General features: G+C 41.8%; 1 protein-coding gene across 6 annotated transcripts in view; it reads left to right on the forward strand.

The window, feature by feature from the left end:
• Positions 1–12,789: 12,789 nt before the first annotated feature.
• LOC140075677 (sodium channel protein type 2 subunit alpha-like) overlaps positions 12,790–20,533 on the forward strand; it is a 114,804-nt gene continuing 107,060 nt past the window's right edge. For 2 of the 6 annotated variants that reach the window (XM_072121844.1, XM_072121843.1), the window contains exon 1: positions 12,794–13,049. The gene's annotated coding sequence lies outside the window, so the exon portion shown is untranslated. Of the gene's footprint in view, positions 13,050–20,533 lie in introns of all 6 variants that reach the window. The other 4 variants (XM_072121842.1, XM_072121839.1, XM_072121840.1 and 1 more) reach the window with 4 other exon arrangements.

The following is a 20,533-nucleotide window of genomic DNA, read 5'->3' on the forward strand; positions in this document are numbered from 1 at the left end:
TCCATGGAGGGTAAGGAGGGCTGTATATAATGGATCCATGGAGGGTTATGGGGGCTGTATATAATGGATCCATGGAGGGTTATGGGGGCTGTATATAATGGATCCATGGAGGGTGAAGGGGGCTGTATATAATGGATCCATGGAGGGTGAGGGGGTCTGCATATGATGGATCCATGGAGGTTGAAGGGGGCTGTATATAATGGATCCATGGGGGGTTAGGGGGTCTGTATATAATGGATCCATGGAGGGTGAGGAGGGCTGTATATAATGGATCCATGGAGGGTGAGGAGGGCTGTATATAATGGATCCATGGAGGGTAAGGAGGGCTGTATATAATGGATCCATGGAGGGTTATGGGGGCTGTATATAATGGATCCATGGAGGGTTATGGGGGCTGTTTATAATGGATCCATGGAGGGAGAGGGGGCTGTATATAATGGATCCATGGAGGGTTAGGTGGGCTGTATATAATGGATCCATGGAGGGTGAAGGGGGCTGTATATAATGGATCCATGGAGGGTGAGGGGGCTGTATATAATGGATCCATGGGGGGTTAGGGGGTCTGCATATAATGGATCCATGGAGGGTTAGGTGGGCTGTATAAAACGGACCCATGGAGTATGAGGGCAGCTGTATATAATGGATTTATGGAGGGTGAGGAATGCTGTATATAATGGATCCATGGAGGGTGAAGGGGGCTGTATATAATGGATCCATGAAGGGTGAAGGGGGCTGTATATAATGGATCCATGGAGTATGAGGGCAGCTGTATATAATGGATCCATGGAGGGTTAGGTGGGCTGTATATAATGGATCCATGGAGGATTAGGTGGGCTGTATATAATGGATCCATGGAGGGTGAGGAGGGCTGTATATAATGGATCCAAGGAGGGTGAGGGGGCTGTATATAATAGATCAATGGGGGGTTAGGGGGTCTGTATATAATGGAGGGTGAGGGGTGTATATATAATGGATCCATGGAGGGGAAGGAGGCTGTATATAATGGATCCATGGAGGGTGAGGAATGCTGTATATTATGGATCCATGGAGGGTGAGGAATGCTGTATATAATGGGCCCATGGAGGGTGAAGGGGGCTGTGTATAATGGACCCATGGAGGGTACGGTGGGCTGTATATAATGGATCCATGGAGGATGAAGGGGGCTGTATATAATGGATCCATGGAGGGTGAGGGGGTCTGTATATAATGGATCCATGGAGGGTGAGGAATGCTGTGTATAATGGGTCCATGGAGGGTGAGGGGGGCTGTATATAATGGATCCATGGAGGGTGAGGAATGCTGTGTATAATGGATTGATGGAGGGTTCGGTGGGCTGTATATAATGGATCCATGGAGGGTGAGGAATGCTGTATATCATGGGTCCATGGAGGGTGAAGGGGGCTGTGTATAATGGATTGATGGAGGGTTCGGTGGGCTGTATATAATGGATCCATGGAGGGTGAAGGGGGCTGTATATAATGGATCCATGGAGGTTGAAGGGGTCTGTATATAATGGATCCATGGAGATTGAGGAGGGCTGTATATAATGGATCCATGGAGGGTGAGGAGGGCTGTATATAATGGATCCATGGAGGGTAAGGAGGGCTGTATATAATGGATCCATGGAGGGTTATGGGGGCTGTATATAATGGATCCATGGGGGGTTAGGGGGTCTGCATATAATGGATCCATGGAGGGTTATGGGGGCTGTATATAATGGATCCATGGAGGGTGAGGGGGCTGTATATAATGGACCCATGGAGGGTTAGGTGGGCTGTATAAAACGGATCCATGGAGTATGAGGGCAGCTGTATATAATGGATCCACGTAGGGTGAAAGGGGCTGTATATAATGGATCCATGGAGGGTGAAGGGGGCTGTATACAATGGATCCATGGAGGGTGAGGGGGTCTGTATATAATGGATCCATGGGGAGTTAGGGGGTCTATATATAATGGATTCATGGAGGATGAGGTGGGCTGTATATAATGGATCCATGGAGGGTGAGGAATGCTGTATATCATGGGTCCATGGAGGGTGAAGGGGGCTGTATATAATGGATCCATGGAGGGTTATGGGGGCTGTATATAATGGATCCATGGAGGGTTATGGGGGCTGTATATACTGGATCCATGGGGGGTTAGGGGGCCTGCATATAATGGATCCATGGAGGGTTATGGGGGCTGTATATAATGGATCCATGGAGGGTGAGGGGGCTGTATATAATGGACCCATGGAGGGTGAGGTGGGCTGTATAAAACGGATCCATGGAGTATGAGGGCAGCTGTATATAATGGATCCACGTTGGGTGAAGGGGGCTGTACATAAAGGCTCCATGGAGGGTGAAGGGGGCTGTATATTATGGATCCATGGAGGGTGAGGGGGTCTGTATATAATGGATCCATGGAGGGTTCGGTGGGCTGTATATAATGGATCCATGGAGGGTGAAGGGGGTCTGTATACAATGGATCCATGGAGGGTGAGGGGGTCTGTATATAATGGATCCATAGAGGGTGAAGGGGGCTCTATATAATGGATCCATGGGGAGTTAGGGGGTCTATATATAATGGATTCATGGAGGGTGAGGTGGGCTGTATATAATGGATCCATGGAGGGTGAGGGCAGCTGTATATAATGGATCCATGCAGTATGAGGGCAGCTGTATATAATAGATGCATGGAGGGTTATGGGGTCTGTGTATAATGGATCCATGGAGGGTGAGGGGCTGTTTATAATGGATTCATAGAGGATAAGGAGGGGTGTATATAATGGATCTATGGAGGGTTAGGAGGGCTGTATATAATGAATCCATGGAGGTTTGTATATAATTTCACCATGTGTGGGGCTCTATATAATATAACTCTGAGGGGACTGTATATAATTAAACTATAAGGGGACTGTATATAAAATAAACATGATTGGGCTGTTTGGGATGAAAGGGAATTTTCTAGGAAACAGGAGACTGTTTTAGTTTCTGAATGTTTAATGCCACTATATGAGTTCACTGCAAGGGCCACTGAGGTTCTGTCACCCAGGGGCCTACTGAAACCTGGAGCCGACCCTGGACAGGGGGTGTAAGGGGTGTAAGTTCAGGGAGACGTAGCTGCAACTTCCACAATACATATTTCCCTAGTCATCCAGTGTAGTACTATGCATTTTTAGGAACTATGAATACAATAAAACTCACCAAGAATTTTGAACCGTAAATGCAAAGGGATCCCTCACCATTTGCTTGGATGTAGACTCTGATTGGCAACTCTAATCCCCTGTAACATACATCTTTTTAGGGTCACAATAGATACACATGACTAATCTAACTCAAGCCAACCCTTTACAGGCAGTCCCACACTTAAGAACACCTGACTTACAGACGACCCCTAGTTACAGACGGACCTCACTGTGACCTCTGATTAAGCTCTCTGGATGCTGTACATTTACTGTCCTATAGCTCAAGGCTGCAGTGACTGTAAGGTGTCTGTAACAAAGCTTTATTGTTAATCACTGTGCCCTTGTCAACCCAATTGTCACAGACTTACATACAAATTCAACTTAAGAACCAACCTATAAAACCTATCCTGTACGTAACGCAGGGACTACCTGTACTGAAAACCCATGGTAAAACAACAACAAAAAATTTATTCCAGTGCAAATAACCTCTGCGTTACATTATAAACATTTAGGAAGACCAGATCCGATAATATATGCCGAATGAACTTAAAAGAAAGGGGGGCCAAGTTGTACCGACACACTTAGGAGGAAATTAAGAGAGCAAAAAGCATGGCCTGAGATAGTAGTGTATTAACAACCACAGATAATGTGTGCATTATACATCATTAGCGAGACGAGTGCTTTCAATCACCTGGGAGATCTCAACCCTAGTGCCATCGCTAAAGTAGGTGCATTACTTATAGATGTGTTGTCTGCTTTTCCATCTTCCTAACACTAGAAGGATTCCTTGGTGTCCGGTCCTTAATGCAAACAATCTGCTTAGTTTGGTGCTGTCAGCGTGTAGATAATAAGTAAACTGGGGATTACAACTCATTGTTAAATTTCCCATCCAATTATTTCAGGATCTTTTAGGGAGAACATTCAGAATTATTAGGATGTAAAATTAATGTATAAATATAGGGAAGCTCTGATTTTTTATTTTTTTATTTTTATCATCGGAGTGAGAATTCCCTGTGTAATCACAGGGGTTCCTCTTGACCGTGGGGTCTTTTTCTATAGTGAAAATAGGATTCTGTATTCATTGTCCGAATTAGTCAGGTACAGGGCCGGCGCCAGCATCGGGCAAACCTGGGCAAGTGCCGGGGCCCAGAGCTTCTGGGGGGGGGGGGGCACATAAGGCTGAACATAAGGAATCCATGGGGGTGAGGAGGCTTTATATAAAATAACCATAAGGGAGCTGTTTGGTATGATAAACTAGGGAATATTTTAGGGAACAAGAGACTGTTTTAGTTTTTGGGGGTTTTTTTATTCCAAACACGTGAGTTTACTGCAATGGGGCCCACTGAGGCTCTGTCACCCAGGGGCCTACTGACAACTGGAGCCAACCCTGGTCAGGTATGATATATGTGTAGTACTGATCCTATATCTATAGATATGATGGAGACATTATGGTTCAGTACCAGGAGAGACGTCGGGTCCCATTTCAAAACAGTGATTGGACAACCCTACAATTAAGCATGAACATAACAGGCTAAAATGATTGTTTGTCTGCGACTTGATGGTTCTCATACACAATGGAGTACACCCGAAATTGTGCGCAAAAAAATATGAAAAATTTGTGAGAGAAAGCACAAATATTATGGCTGCAACACTTCATAAATAAGGCACAACAAGTCAATAATGAATTCTGGTGCATCTGAATTTTTTTTTAAAAAATTGCAAAAAAATCACACATTTTTACACAATTTCCTCAAATGCTAACGCCTGCTCCGACAGGAGCATTTTTGGGCAAGTGCCGGGGCCCAGAGCTTCTGGGGGGGGGGGGCACATAAGGCTGAACATAAGGAATCCATGGGGGTGAGGAGGCTTTATATAAAATAACCATAAGGGAGCTGTTTGGTATGATAAACTAGGGAATATTTTAGGGAACAAGAGACTGTTTTAGTTTTTGGGGGTTTTTTTATTCCAAACACGTGAGTTTACTGCAATGGGGCCCACTGAGGCTCTGTCACCCAGGGGCCTACTGACAACTGGAGCCAACCCTGGTCAGGTATGATATATGTGTAGTACTGATCCTATATCTATAGATATGATGGAGACATTATGGTTCAGTACCAGGAGAGACGTCGGGTCCCATTTCAAAACAGTGATTGGACAACCCTACAATTAAGCATGAACATAACAGGCTAAAATGATTGTTTGTCTGCGACTTGATGGTTCTCATACACAATGGAGTACACCCGAAATTGTGCGCAAAAAAATATGAAAAATTTGTGAGAGAAAGCACAAATATTATGGCTGCAACACTTCATAAATAAGGCACAACAAGTCAATAATGAATTCTGGTGCATCTGAATTTTTTTTTAAAAAATTGCAAAAAAATCACACATTTTTACACAATTTCCTCAAATGCTAACGCCTGCTCCGACAGGAGCATTTTTGTTCCTCAACTTTTAAAAAAGTTGCTGTGAAAAAATGAAATAGAACCACATATGGAATAGGTTGATAACTCAGGAAACACTGCAAGAAATTTGTCCAATGTGAATTTTGAAGGGAGATTGTCTTAGGGGCAGAAAAAAGTTGCAAAAAGTTGAAAAAGTGTATAAGGAAAAAAAGCCTAGCCTAAGTATCTTGGTGGTGATAATTGCCGGGGTGTGTCTCCTAATCAAATAAAAGTAAACACAGGAACAGCCCGACCACCATTGGCACAATTACAGGCAAGCAACTTTTTTGGCAAAAAAAACACATCTGGCTAGTCAAATTTATGAACCCCCACCCCCTCATTGTGTACTGGCACCACAAACAGCACTAAACTTTGTCTTGAACATCCAAACAGATGTTTAAAGGAAATCTACCATCAGAATCCCTCATGATAAACCAGGGACACTTACTCATAGATCCAGATACAGTGACTATGGTAATCTTCTTATATCTGTTAATATAATAACAGACACGACCTAATAAATGGGCTGGGGTATTCAGGGTTATTTCCCCTTCTATTTCTGAAGTAAAAGGATGCCCTGGGACTTTTTACTCATCCTTTATTGAAGTTACATTGCCTGGGAAGCTTTGGGGACCAAACTGTTTCAAGTTACACCACCGATTTAACCAGCAAAAGCTAATAATAATATACGAAATGAATGAATTTTGTTTAGATGATACACAATGGTCTGAACCAAGGAAAGTTATGAGCTTCAAAAGGGCTGACTCTACTTACTTCAAAAGCGAAATTTCCTGAGATTTCCCAGAGGTCAGACCCCTACCGATCATAAAATGATGGCATGACAGCTCTGAATGGTTATTTCCGTAATAATGGAGAGAGCTGGAGACACAAGAGCTCAGTTTTCAGTTCATTCTCTGGAGTTGGCAGACCCCACAATAGGTGAGAAGGGTATCTGAGGACCCCTTAACCTGGTTCTGAAGTGGGTCCCAAAGGAGAGACCCACATCTATCAAACGTGTGTGGTATACCTTGTGGAGAAATGTAAAACCACTACTATAAAGAAAAAAATCAGACATCGAAGCAATCCCATGTGTCCCATGTGTCGGCAGATATTTTTGTCCCGATCAATGGATACTGATATTTTGTGTTTACGTAGTCCCTAGAACAAGGATAGCATGTCTGCTCCAATAACCCACTGCTTAGGTCAGGGTCATTCATACTTTGTTTCTTCCCAACATCCCACTGTCCCCGACCAGAACTCAGGACTGTCATCTATGATGAGTTGAGGTAATACTATCACAATGTGTAATAGCTGGGGGCACGACTTACTGGAAGAAGCTTTGAGTGATGGTTCATAGGCGGCAGGGGAGATCAATGACACTATGTCTATGCTAGGCATTTCTTCTGCTGGCTATAAAGCATTCATATCTCTACAATCTTGACTGGGCCCTGAGCCATCTAGTTCTGGCTCCATTCTTAGTGTTGGATCCAATGATGGTAACCACAAGCTGTTGGTAGGTAGAGGTGTTAGACACCCACGATCTGATACTAGATAAGTCATCAATATCAATAACCTGGAAAACCCCTTAAAGGGAACCTGTCATCAGATACGGGCCAAATAAACCACTACTACTATGTTGTCTAGATGCTTAACACCTTGCAGATCACATTTATTTCATGGCCAAGTGTGGTTCTATCATTTAAAAAAAAAACTTTGAAGTGAGATTTATACCGTTTTTTTAAAGTCACAGAGGCAGAGAGTTTAACATCAAGGTCAAGCTGCTACGCACCTCTGAACGCCCTCTTCCATGTGATTGACATAATGCATCAGACTTCTGTAGATCTGGTTAGTTATGTTTTTGGATGCAGGACTATCAGTTACAGTGAATGGGGGGTTCTGAGGCATGGAGAGCTTGACTTCAGTGCTAAACTCTCCGCCTCCTTGACTCTATACAATTTACAATTTACATCTCACTTCAAAGTTCATTTTATGGATGATGCCACCACACTGAACCATGAAAAAAACATGATCTGGAAGGTGTTCAGTTCAGTTCAGTAGTGGTTTATTAGGTCAATATCTACTGACAGGTTCCCTTTAAAGGAAATCTACCACATGGATGCAGTATTTCTAGACCAAGCACACTTACATGCCTGGGATGTGCCTCCTAAAACAGGATCTGTTCTTCTTTTTGTTTCTAATAGCTTAGTTTTTGAAGAAACCGTCTTTTAAAACTTTGCAAGTGAACCTCAGGGGCTCTTGGCTACCTTACAGAAGCTCCAACTGGCTTAGTTTTATGCTAAATATTCATACCCCCCACTGTTAAATGCAGCCTCCCCCTCCCTAGACAGATAGCCAAATTAGAAGAAAAACACACCTGAAGGGGCTTCTATGACATAATTAGGGGCCCCTGAGGGTAATTTGCATAATTATAAATGATGGTTTTCTCAACAACTAAGCTCTTAAAAGCGAAAAGAAGAAGGAGGCACATGCCAGCACTTAAGTGTACTTGGTTTAGAAGCCCTGCATCCATGTGGTCAATTTCCTTTAAGACACCACTGTAATATATCATCCCCATCATCACCTAAAATGCAATAATTTTTGAATGTTAGGATTATTACAACATTAATGTCATCAATATCAGAATAATTCGTTAGAGTCTTAACAATAAGTTTTTCTGCATTTCCACACATATGGTTTGTTTATTGTTCAGTCCTATTCCAGTGAATAGGGCTGAGCTGTAATACCCTGTGCAGCCACTATACATTGCATAGTGCTGTGTTTGACACAGAAAAAGGTTTGCTGATCTTCAATGTGCTTTAAGGGTCGGTTGGCACAGATTGTTTTCGAAAAGCACGAAAAGTGTCTATAGCTCATAATAAACCTAATGTTCATTATGTACACCAGTTTTGGCACCAATTGAGCTAGAATTTTGGTATATCTAAATTACTAAACCCTCATTGAGGGGAGCCTGAACGGCTATTGGAGTAGTTTCCAGAGCCCATCCACGGTCCAGATTCACAGGCTGTTAAACTCTCCCTCCCCCTCTCCTCCCTCAGCACTTCCCCCTCCCTCTGCCAGATGTAATCTCACTGCAGTAGAGGAAGTATCAGCATATGGTGGTAAGTGCTACTGCACAGTATAACAGCCTGTGAATCTGCAGCACAGTGGCTAAGGGAACCGTCCTAGAAGCCCTTCTGGTTTCTGGTTCATTAGCATAATTTTAAAAGTTGGTTTTAGAACGTGATGGCATGGATAACAAATATAAGCAGATTACCACAGTCTCGGTGCCTGGATCTATGAGTAATGTCCCTGGTTTATCGTGATGGATTTTGATGGTAGATTTTCTATAAGTGCATGTAGTCTGCATAAATGGTAATCGGTACAACTTGTGCATCAATCAGGATTTAAATTTGGCATGGTATACTGTAGATTCATCAAATTTACAGCCATTTACAGAAAAAATCTTCCGTAGCAAAAAATTCTGAGACACAATAAGCATCTGCTCTAATTTCTGCAGATTTGTTTCAACGTGATCAAGCTATAGCGCACACGATGCTACATTTTTATTGACAGAGATTGACATATGCTGCATAGGGTCTCAATGTGCAGAGTCTGTGCATCTGAATCTGGAAGAAAATCTGGGGTGAATCCACATGCAATGCACGCTGATTCAGCAAAAAATTCAGTCTGGATTTCACTGCATTTTGCTACAAAAACACAATGAAACTGTCACAGGTGGCTCAGTCCCTATGGGGCCATTCTCCCACATCGTCCAGCAAGTTTCTCAACATGCCTCATGGCAGGTTCTTCCCTGCCTATAAGACTAAGCAAATCTCCAGGGGGCAGCAAAAGGCACCCACCTACAACTGGTTTGAACCATGATGCCCTCAAAACTAAAAGATCCATTATAGAAACAAAAAGAGCATGTGTCGTGTCCAAAGAAGGGGCATTGCCAGCCTTAAAGGAAATCTACCATTTCAGATTGTCGGTGTAAGCTGTAAACACCGAGCACCAGCTCAGGGTGAGCTGGTGCCGGTGCTTAGTTTCGTTAGTGTTATAAACCGCGGTATCGCGGTTTTAACACTTTTTAAACTTTATAGCAGAAGCCGCTTCGGAGCTGCGCGCGCAACGCCTGCGGCATTTCCTATGTAGGCGCGCGCACGATCGTGCGCACGCAGCGCCGAAGCAGTTTCTGCTATAAAGTTGCTCGGTGTTTACAGCTTACACCGACGATCTGCAATGGTAGGTTTCCTTTAAACATGTTGTTGATCTGCTCTTCTGAGTCTGCATCCTAGAACAGAACTTTGAATGGTTGCCAAGTATGTTTTTAGGTCAGTGGTTATACAGTCGTTTTTTGATTGAAATTGATTGAAAGTGGGGCTAATTTACCAAGAGTCGCAGAACGCACTTTCGTCAGACTGTCCGCCGTTTTCCGGGATTGCACGGCTTGTATTTAACAGATTGGGGGTCATTTACTAAGGGCCCGATTCGCGTTTTCCCGACGTGTTACCCGAATATTTCCGATTTGCGCCGCTTGTACATGAATTGCCCCGGGTTTTTGGCGCACGCGATCGGATTGTGGCGCATCGGGGCCGGCATGCGCGCGACAGAAATCGGGGGGGCGTGGCCGAACAAAAACCCGACGTATTCGGAAAAACCGCCGCATTTAAAATCCGAAAATGTGTCGCTTGGGGAGCGCTCACCTTCACCTTCTATGGGATGGTGCATTCCGGGGCGTTAAGATTATTTTCGGCGCTGCAGCGCCACCTGGTGGACGGCGGAGGAACTACCATCTTAAATCCCAGCCGGACCCGAATCCTGTGCAGAGAACGCGCCGCTGGATCGCGAATGGGCCGGGTAAGTAAATGTGCCCCATTGTGTTGTGTTGAACTCGATCGGTTTTTGGTGCAGCTGTTGGACGATCCGACTGATTCGGACTGAGAGAGATTTAACTTTCAAATTGTGTCGCAAGCCCAAGCACTTACATGCACCAGGAAGAAGAAGGTGAACTCCAACGAACCTGAGCGGGGAAGCGACACATGCAGATTATTGGGCACACAATGTTAGTAAATGTGCCCCAATATTTGCGATGATGATGATGTAGCTTAGCCAGTCCACCTTATACCACTTAACCAGGTAATAAACCAGGACAGACGACCTTGGTTCTTTTCCAGAGTTGAAGCTTTTTTTTTCGGATTTCAGGCCCAGTGACAACAAGTCAAAGACAATGGTGATATCAGCAATATCTATTCCTCTCTATACTTCTACCTCCTACAGATTATTTCCCATTGACTTGTATGTGGAAGATATTTTATTGGTTGAAACAAAGTTTCAAACACAAGTTCCCAAAGCTGCAATTGGCTAATTAGTTGGCAGATGGAAACAACCTAACTCTTTGTCTCCCCTCTAGATGTTATCTTTTCCTGTTTCCATCTACACATCATACAGCCCTTGGAAGGTGTCATAAATAATTCTCCATTGTAAACCAAATCCAAGGATGTTACACAATTTTTAGGTGATTTTAGGCGATAATATTAAAACATCTTTCTATTAGATCAATGCTAAAAAGTTATATAAAATATTTGCCTACACAAATAGAGGATGGGTCTCTGTGTCTCATATATCACTTTGGTCAATAAAAGACCTCTAGTTGGTCCATGAAATCTGGCCAGCCCATGTTCGTGTGAACATTCCTGATCACAGAACCACAAGTGGAAATTTGAAAGATGAGATTCTTATCTTTAATATGACACCAAAAGAATGTTTCTAAGTCCTGTAGAACAGAAGATAGAGGCAACTGAAGTGATACCCCCTTGCAGCCTCTAAACTTGACTTTTTTAGGCAAAAATATGACTCTTCTCTTCTCACATGAGATTGGAGGAGATATTTTATAGATAAAAAGGTGAGATTCCACATTGGGGAAAAAGAGGGAAAGACAATTTCATTCCACACATCAGGGTGCTAATAGTTTAATGCGGTAAAATTTAGTGACATGCTCTCTTTAAGGGCATAGCCATATTTTTCCGCCATCATTCACTGTATAGTATCTAGCAGCAGAATCTGCATGTAACAGTGGATCAATGTGGGTCCAAGCGTTCCAAAGAACTGATAATCTATGCTGAGAATGGTCATTACTATCAAAAATGGCTCCCAACCACATGTAAACCCCTGCCAGCAAATCTACCATGCCTGTTTTCCAGAATATTTGCCCCATATAATGATAATTCTGTGGAATAATTTCCTACATGTAAGTCTTGTCTTTTCTTGTAGCGTATGTCTGGAATATTTATGAGAAAATTGATAACTGGATGTCACTAGTTTTAAATTATAACAGCGTATAAATACCAAAAATAATAAAGAGCTCAGAATTGTTATTTCATGGGGAAATCAGGAGTAGGTGCGTCCATACAAAGGCCAGAACAAATGATACTTTATAGTTGGAGTAGAATTCACATGCTAGCAATGGGGAATACAAGTATACGGTCATGTCTGGAGAGGGGATAGGTTTGGCATTTATTGGATGGGGTGACTGATAAGTGACCTCTTACATTATGAAGGACAACCCTGTCTAATAGGGATCGGAAACATTAATTTGCGAAACATTAATTTGCGAAATTTCCAAAGGTGGATTCCTACTACTACATGTTACGTAAAAATAACACATCTGATCCTTCTATACTGCCTGAGAGTCGACACCTTATGTGACATCATTCTATTGAGAAACAGCCTCTTGCTAAATCCAATATTTGGAGTACTACTATCTACTATGGCCTAGCGTATTGTATGTATCTATACAGGACGGTGTCAGTGACCGCTCAATAGCTTCCCTGCTGCTAAGCACCATACATTCACTATAATGATATATCATCCTGAATGCAAATCGAAGTTGGTGCCATGCTTGACTGCATAACAAATGCACCAGGGAACAGAAATGCTTCCATCTGTAGTGGCCATAGAGAATATCCATGCATCATCTTTCAGGGGTGTACCCTTCTCTAGCATGCATCTGTCATCTCAGAGGATGCCCTACCCCCTTCTTCTAAAATATTTATCCCTCTGTGTTGTCAGTCATGCGGCAAACCCTTTGCAGAAAATTGTTGTAAGCGTGTGCTAGCTGCATGTTGCAGTTAGGCGCTGGTGCAGCAGGTGGCGCTGGTGTCCACTCTTCCTTTGCAGCCTTGGATGCTTCTGTAAGCCTTTTCTTGCTATATATTAGCCACTGTACAGTGATGCTCAGAGCAGGAAGCAGAGGGAGAAAAGAAGAGGGTTGTGAAGGAGCTTCACGGTCTTTTTCAGTCATAATGGATTAAGGGTAAATGCTTTGTCAGCTTTTGTGGCTAGGGATTTCAGCCTCTTGAGCAGGAGCAGCATTCCATCTTGATTATTTGTTGGTGCAGGTCCCTCTTCTGATATGATTTGCAGAGTTTCTCCTACATCAGGTAAGCCTGCAGCTTTCTTCTCTTGTGCCAGCTTCATGTATTAAGCATAGTGTTGCAGCAATTGGGTGCAGTGCATGAGACTGGAGAGAGGTGAATGGAGCAGTGATGCTATGTGCTGGCACTGCTGCATTTGGTGCCACCTTGATTTAGTGGCCTGTGGTGGTCCTGATGCTGATGCTGTAGAATAAGCATAAACAGGGAGAAAAAAAAAATCAGGAAGTTTTGCATCCAGTGTCTTCAATGGAGGTCATATTGGTTGTGCGCATATTGCAGGATAGTGTTTCCCGGGACATTGTTGTAGACACAATGCAGAGATTACAGCTGGATTATCGTATGGTCTCCTCCTTACGTGACTCAGGGTGCACCCTTCACATGAGGTTGGGTGCTATGGCATTGGGGCACTGTCTGCAGGAGGACATGGCTAGATCCCATTAATAAATTAGAAATTTTTTTTGCACTGGTTTTTTGGTCAAGGGACTAACTTTATCAAGCTCTTTACCAGGACAGGAAGAATATTTTCCATGCTATTTGAGTAATTATGGTTTTCCAAAATCAGGGCCTTAATTTATAAGACTCATTAATTATCATAATTTGAAGGACTCTGGGAATAAAATGCAAATTTCTTGGAATTTTTCAACCCTGCCTACTAGGATGTGCATGGTAATAGTGTCCATTTAGAAGGATAATACAATGTATTGTAGATGGAGAAGGGTTAATTTATAATTATTGTGTCCGAATCCCTGATCCGGGAATTTTGTCACAGGGATAAGGATTTTAACACTGCATGTAAGAGAGCTTTATATAGGGTTGAGGCACCAGCAATACATCAGGATGCAGACCATCACTTTCCCTGCTATGTGTCATCATGATATTGCCCCATTAGATGGCGCTCTTTGGTTTCACAAGCTCAGGCAATGCTGCATATTGTAACTAATGTGACACCATTGATTTCTTTTGCGCATTTCCCAAAATGTATAGTGCTGGTGTATATCTGCATTTCTATGGGCATCACAAACCCCCCACATAGTCTCTGTCTGGTGGAATTTGCTTTGCACATTGAATAGGAAATTATTTTCTCAAATCAAATCCTAAATCTGAGCATATAATTCTCTTTTCTGGCCAAATGAACTTGAAAATATTCCAATGTGTCCAGGCAGTGCAGATGGAGGCTCATATATGGGGTCTGATCACAGCCTTGGCCTGGAGGGGAGGGGGGTTGCTGTTTAAGAAACGCAGTGTAAGGGGCTTATTGTAAGATGAAGTTATTATCAGGTTGCATATCCCGTTATCAGTGATCGGTTCATTCGTGTCCCGGGCAGGCCTGGTGCTGGATCATGTCCCAGAGGGCCCCTTTGTTTAGAAACATCAAAGGGCACAATGATCGGGATGTGCAGTCATCCAGGGTCTGTTCATTATCATAAAAGACAAAAAAACATCATAAATCAGATGGAACGTGAGGATCATTTGTGTTTGTAGAATCCGCTCTTCCTCGCAGAATCTCCATTTTTTTTTCTTACCCCCCTTTCGCTGCAGTCGTCTACATTACGGAATTCACCTGACTCATCAGAAATGGTCACTTCCTTTGAAATGGTCATTAATTATAGAGCAGTTCCTGTCACAATCCTTTAGCATAACACAAGGTCTCATATAAGGTTCCGAGCTTTTATATGGAGACAGCGGGAAAGGCCGTTTGTCCCTGACCTTGTGCTCTCTCCGTATCATCTTACGTATTGACGGTATAAACCGTATGATACAATCATCATCATTAAGTAAATTGCATAAATAAAAGCCAGAATTGATCATAGGACATAGTGCTGGATCCACGTAAGGTGTTGTCTTAAAGGGATACTCAATCTTAAAATCCGTTTGTGGCCTATGCTAAAAAATAATAAAATCCACATATGTGAACCCAAAAACCTTATTTGCAGTAGAGATTTCTCTGTAGAGGGGAAGGAACTATAGACGGCAGACGTTCTCATTGGTAATATTGCTGCAGTCAGCCTCTCCCCAGTCTCTAATGGATGATAACAATGTTATGCAGCACCTGCTGATGGAAGCCTCCGGCTGTTATACTGGTTCCCATCCTCTGCCCCCATCCCAAATTTAATATTAAAGTATATAAAATATGTTTAGGACTACTAATCGACAAAATGCACGGGAGGTGGTGGTGATATTGATACATACAGTACAGTACTAGCACATGTCATATTGTAAGTGACACCACTAGGACATTACCACTATGGGTGTAGTTAGGTTCTTTCCACAAATTGACTATATTTAAAAAAAAATGTTTTGGACACATATGAGGTCTATATTCATTACCATACAAATATCTCTAGGAATCATGGGCCTCAGAAATCGTAACTATAGTAAAACAAGAATTCTGCATTGCTCTTTGAAAATAAGTAATATTTAGTAAACCAGAAGACTGTAGATCTGACGTAAAAATCAGGTAAAGCAGAAAAATTTTAGTTTTTTACATCTTTTACAATTTTTTTTTAAATTTTTTGCTCCACCGATTGGTCGGCCATATGACAGATATCCAATCTGTTACTTCACCAATCTGTAGCTTACAATAAAATCAACTGATCGGATGTTTGCTTTTTTTTTTTTATAAATGGTTATTAAGGTTTGCGTCTGGGTTATAGCGTTCTCCAATCATGGTCTGGCACTCATGGGAGATTGGTGACACTCAGGCCCAACCCAATATGTAAGGCGGACTCTCTCTGTACACTGTGTAGCGACCATGCTATGGAAAGTGAGCTGCAATAACATTGCCAGACCGTAATGACTGCATCAGTCGGTCCCTGGTGTCGGTGATCAAGAGCTGTACGTCCTAGCAGTCATGGGAATTATATACAACATAATGCAAAATCAATGGGAACCACTGGGGCGGCGACACTGGACTCGTGATGGATTTCATAAATTTGGAATAGTTGTTTTTTATTAGGGAAATGTCTTTATTTTCAGAAAACCTTGGCCTACCTTGATACTACAGGTCCTTTTGGTTGACAAAGGTCCTTTATAATGGGTCCTTGGTTATAGAGGTTTGGATAAAAGACAACCCTATGGAACTATTTAAACTAAAAATGTCTCTTTACAAATAACGTTGTAATAGCTTAAAGGGCTTGTCCAGCCATATCAAGTGCCACATCAAGTTGGTTTTCCCCTATCCATAGGACTGTTGAAGCCGTTGGGCCCAAAATGAATGGAATGGCTGGACGGACACTCTCTGTCTGTGGCACTGGGAGAAGTGGCCTACACTCGGCTATCTCGGTCAGTGCCTTAGAGATAATTAGATCAGCAGGCCCCGATCTAATCAGCTGCTCTGATCATTAGGAGGTACAATACCTACATTTTTGTAATCAATTGGTGTCCCAGCATTCGGACATGCACCAATCAGCAAGTTATCCCGTATCCGGTAGATAGAGGAAACTAGACAACCCCTTTAATGTTAATATAATTTATGTACAATGATTGCAACTATATTAAAAAAATGGAGGTGTACACATTCTGGTCATGTAAATCAGTATCACCTACACTGATTGGGCCAAAAAACCCTTGTAACTAAAAATTAGTCTAGTCTACAGTATTGTAATCTGCACAACCAAAAAATCTAAAGTTGGGCCTCTCGGCAATAGGTATTGCAAGACAACTACTCACAAGTTAGGAAGTAAAACTTGATACAAAATGATACATGTCACTGTTACAACCAGATGTAACAAAAAGTTGAGTTTGTGTTTGGGAACGGTATACGGAGATTCTTCATCGCCAGACTTTCTTTTAAGGTACCTGATTTCCACTCCGCATATGAAAGGGGTGTCAATTTCAGAGCAGCGGTAACAATGGGACAAGCTGTCACCCAAAGCAGCGTTGAGTCACAGCCAGCTGCGTAATGGGATGTATAGATTCTAGTGAGTGTCAGCGGAAAAAAACAAAGCCAAAGTGAAATTATTCTTCCCAGACGTTCTGTGACAGGCACGCAGCTCTAAGGACAAGGACAAAGCACTAGGGCATCCATTTCCAAGACTAGATAGTGATGTCAGGCCACACTTACAGTAATTTGGTAACGACGTAGATGTGTGGCATAGTATAAGGGAAACATTAGAGTATTTATAGATTGTGAATGCAGTACAACCTAAAATACACATGGTATACAGCTACACCCTATATACAGTTACACTATTGCACAGCTACACCTTATATACAGTTATACTATTGCACATCCTGTGCCACAATTGTATCCATAGTACAGCCACACCCTAAATACAGCTACTTTATTATACAGCTAGAACTGTATCATATGTACAGCCATATATATATATATATATATATATATATATATATATATATATATATATATATATAGCTCCACATCTACTACCTATGATGCAAATGAACCCTTGTTTATATTACTCTGCATTACTGTACATAAAGCTACACCATTACACAGTCACAACATACTGTATGATTCCGCTGTACCCTAGTATACAGCTACAACCTGTATATAGCTGCAGTACACACTACGTACCTCGTTAAAATATTGTATCTATAGCTACAACGTTATGCATCTACAACCGTTGATAAAACTATATCCTATTGTACAGCTACACTCCATATACAGTTCAACAGTACAGTCCAGTATATGCAATACACCATAATACAGCTACAACCTTTGATACAACTGTATTCCATATACAGCTACACCCTTAATATAGTTCTGCATTTCTTTACAGTCTATACAGTTACACCATTATACAGCTACACACTATGATATAATTGCATCCTATCATACAGCTCTACATTTTTGTTTATAGGGATTATTTGGTATCTCTCACTCCATAAGCAAAGTTATATCTGTAGACCCCCTCTAAGGTGTCATAAATAGGTGTTCTGAGGAGGTGTGTGTGGGGAAGGGGGGGGGGGCTGATTTCTGAGACCCCAAAACTTCAGTGGGATGCTTAATGAATAAATCCTCCCTGACAATATTGAGCTACACCATTTACAGGGACAACCTATCAAACAATCATACCCAATTAAAGTGCCACACCCTATAATGAGCAACACCCCGTATAACGGCATGCAATGTCACTCTAAAGTAAGATCTTGTCATGTATCAGAAGTGGTCTGCGCTCCCGGGATAGGGCTGCGATATTACCTCTGTACAAGGCATTGGTTGGGCCTCACTTGGAATATAGGGTTCAGTTCTGGGTACTAGTCCATAAAAAGGAAGCCCTGGAGCAGTAGAGGGAACAATGAAGAGCCACAACATTAAAAGGGGGTATGGAGAATGAGTAAAAGAATTTGATTTATTTAGTCTTAAAAACAAATTTCTAAAGAGGGGACTTGACTAATTTATATAAATATATAAATGGTCCATACAAAAAAGATGGTTGGAAAATAGTTTCTGGTTAAATTACATCAAAAGACAAGGGGGCGCTGTCTCTGTCTGGAGAAAACAAGGCTTCTTTACTGTAAGAATTGTGAATCTGTGGAATAGCTGAGCTCAGGAGCTGCTCACAGCAGGAACAGCAGCAAGCTTCAAGAAGGGCCTAGATACCTTTTTATTTCAAAATAACACGTATGGTTATAATATAATATGGAATTGTGTTCCCTTATATCCCTTCCTTATGTAATCCCTTCCCTTTCTTTTCTGGGTTAAACTTGATGTCTTTTTTCAACCGTACTGACTATATAACCCTGTATATAAGCAGACGTATATTTACTAGATATACATCTTCACCATTATATAGCTACAACCTATTATGCAGCCACACCCTATACAGAGAAACACTGTATATGCAGCCCTATCGTATAGTTTACAGTATAGTGTTCACCATTATAATATTACAGTCTATGATGCAACTGATTTTGCAGAAAACCCTTTTTTTTCTAAAGTTGTTTTTTTTGGCTAATTTTTTATTTATTTTTTTTGTTTTGTCTTACCTGGATTTTATCATCCTTTAGATTGTGAATGGAGATCACATAGGTTTCATGAATAGAATTTGTCTCACATTTCACTGAGATGCATATATATTACATACCTCATTTTTTTTGTAGGAAAATGTAGAGGGTTTAAGGTAAATTTACCCCCTTAAGTGGGTATAATAGTGAGATATTATGAGTATTATACTAAATTAATCGACAGAATCTCTGGATCTGTAAATCACAGAACCTCAAGCCTCTCTAAAAGATGAGATTGTTATCTTTAATATAACAACAAAAAGGACACTATAAAAGGGGAAAAGGGGTGCCCAAAGTGACACTCCATCTGCAGCCTCTAAACTTGACTAATCTCAGAAAAATATGACGCTTCTCAGCTCATTTTCTTATGACTTTGGAGGAAATTTTATATGGGCAAACAGGTGAGAATTCACATAAAAGAGGGAACTTTAGAAAGGACATTTCATGACGTACATGAGGGGACTAGATGGTTACGGAGACCCTTTAAAGTCAGATTAGGATGTACCCATTTCCTCCAGTACCGTATATACTCGAGTATAAGCCGACCCGAGTATAAGCCGAAACCCCTAATTTCAACACAAAAAACTGGGAAAACCTATTGACTCGAGTATAAGCCGAGGGTGGGAAATGCATTGGTTACAGCCTCCCAGTATATAGTCTGCCAGCCCCTGTAGCATACAGCCTGCCCAGCCCCTGTAGTAGGAAAAAAAATAACACTGTACTCATCTTTCCGACGTCCCCCATAGGTCCTCTTCTGTCTCAGACTGTCCCAGACAGAAGAGGACTTACAGGTGATGTCAGAAAGGTGAGTTTTGACTTAATTTTTTTTGTTGACTCGAGTATAAGCCGAGTTAGGGTTTTTGAGCACAAATTTTGTATTGAAAAACTAGGCTTATACTCGAGTATATAAGGTAAATACCTGTGTTTCAATAACCCTTTTTGCATATAGGAATTACTTTCCCCCCTGTCATCCCTTATGTAACAACATAACTGACATCCTATTCTTTTTTGTTCCCACATATTACTGTTTACCAGAGCCCCTTGACTTACATTTACTTATATAGAGAGAAATTGGGTTGATGGGAGGGTGTAGGGTTCCTTATTTTGGTTCCTTAATTATTGGTCATTGAGGGATCCTGGGGCCTTGTGTAACCGCACTCACTGCACCTCCTATTGTTTTCTTGCTTCAATAAAATGTATAAAGTTATATCTGTATGTAGATACGTTAGTCCAGTGGTGCTCCCCCCCTCCCCCCGCACTGACATTACAGATTTTTGTCACTTTGGACAAAATGGCATAATTTTTGCTGCAATGACCTGCGGGGCACATGTTTACCTCCTAGTTTGGTGGTGTAATATGCAGAATTTGATAAATAATAAATGACAGTAATGATTTAATAATGGATGGAATTTACCAGAAACGCTATTCGCATTGAAAGTTCAGTTTCCCCATGGACGCCGCACACTTTAATAGTTAAATCCAGGAAATGTCTGTAATTGCAGATAATGAATTCTTTCACT

Source organism: Engystomops pustulosus, chromosome 8 (genome assembly GCF_040894005.1).
Source record: "Engystomops pustulosus chromosome 8, aEngPut4.maternal, whole genome shotgun sequence".
Classification (NCBI taxonomy): Eukaryota; Metazoa; Chordata; class Amphibia; order Anura; family Leptodactylidae; genus Engystomops; species Engystomops pustulosus.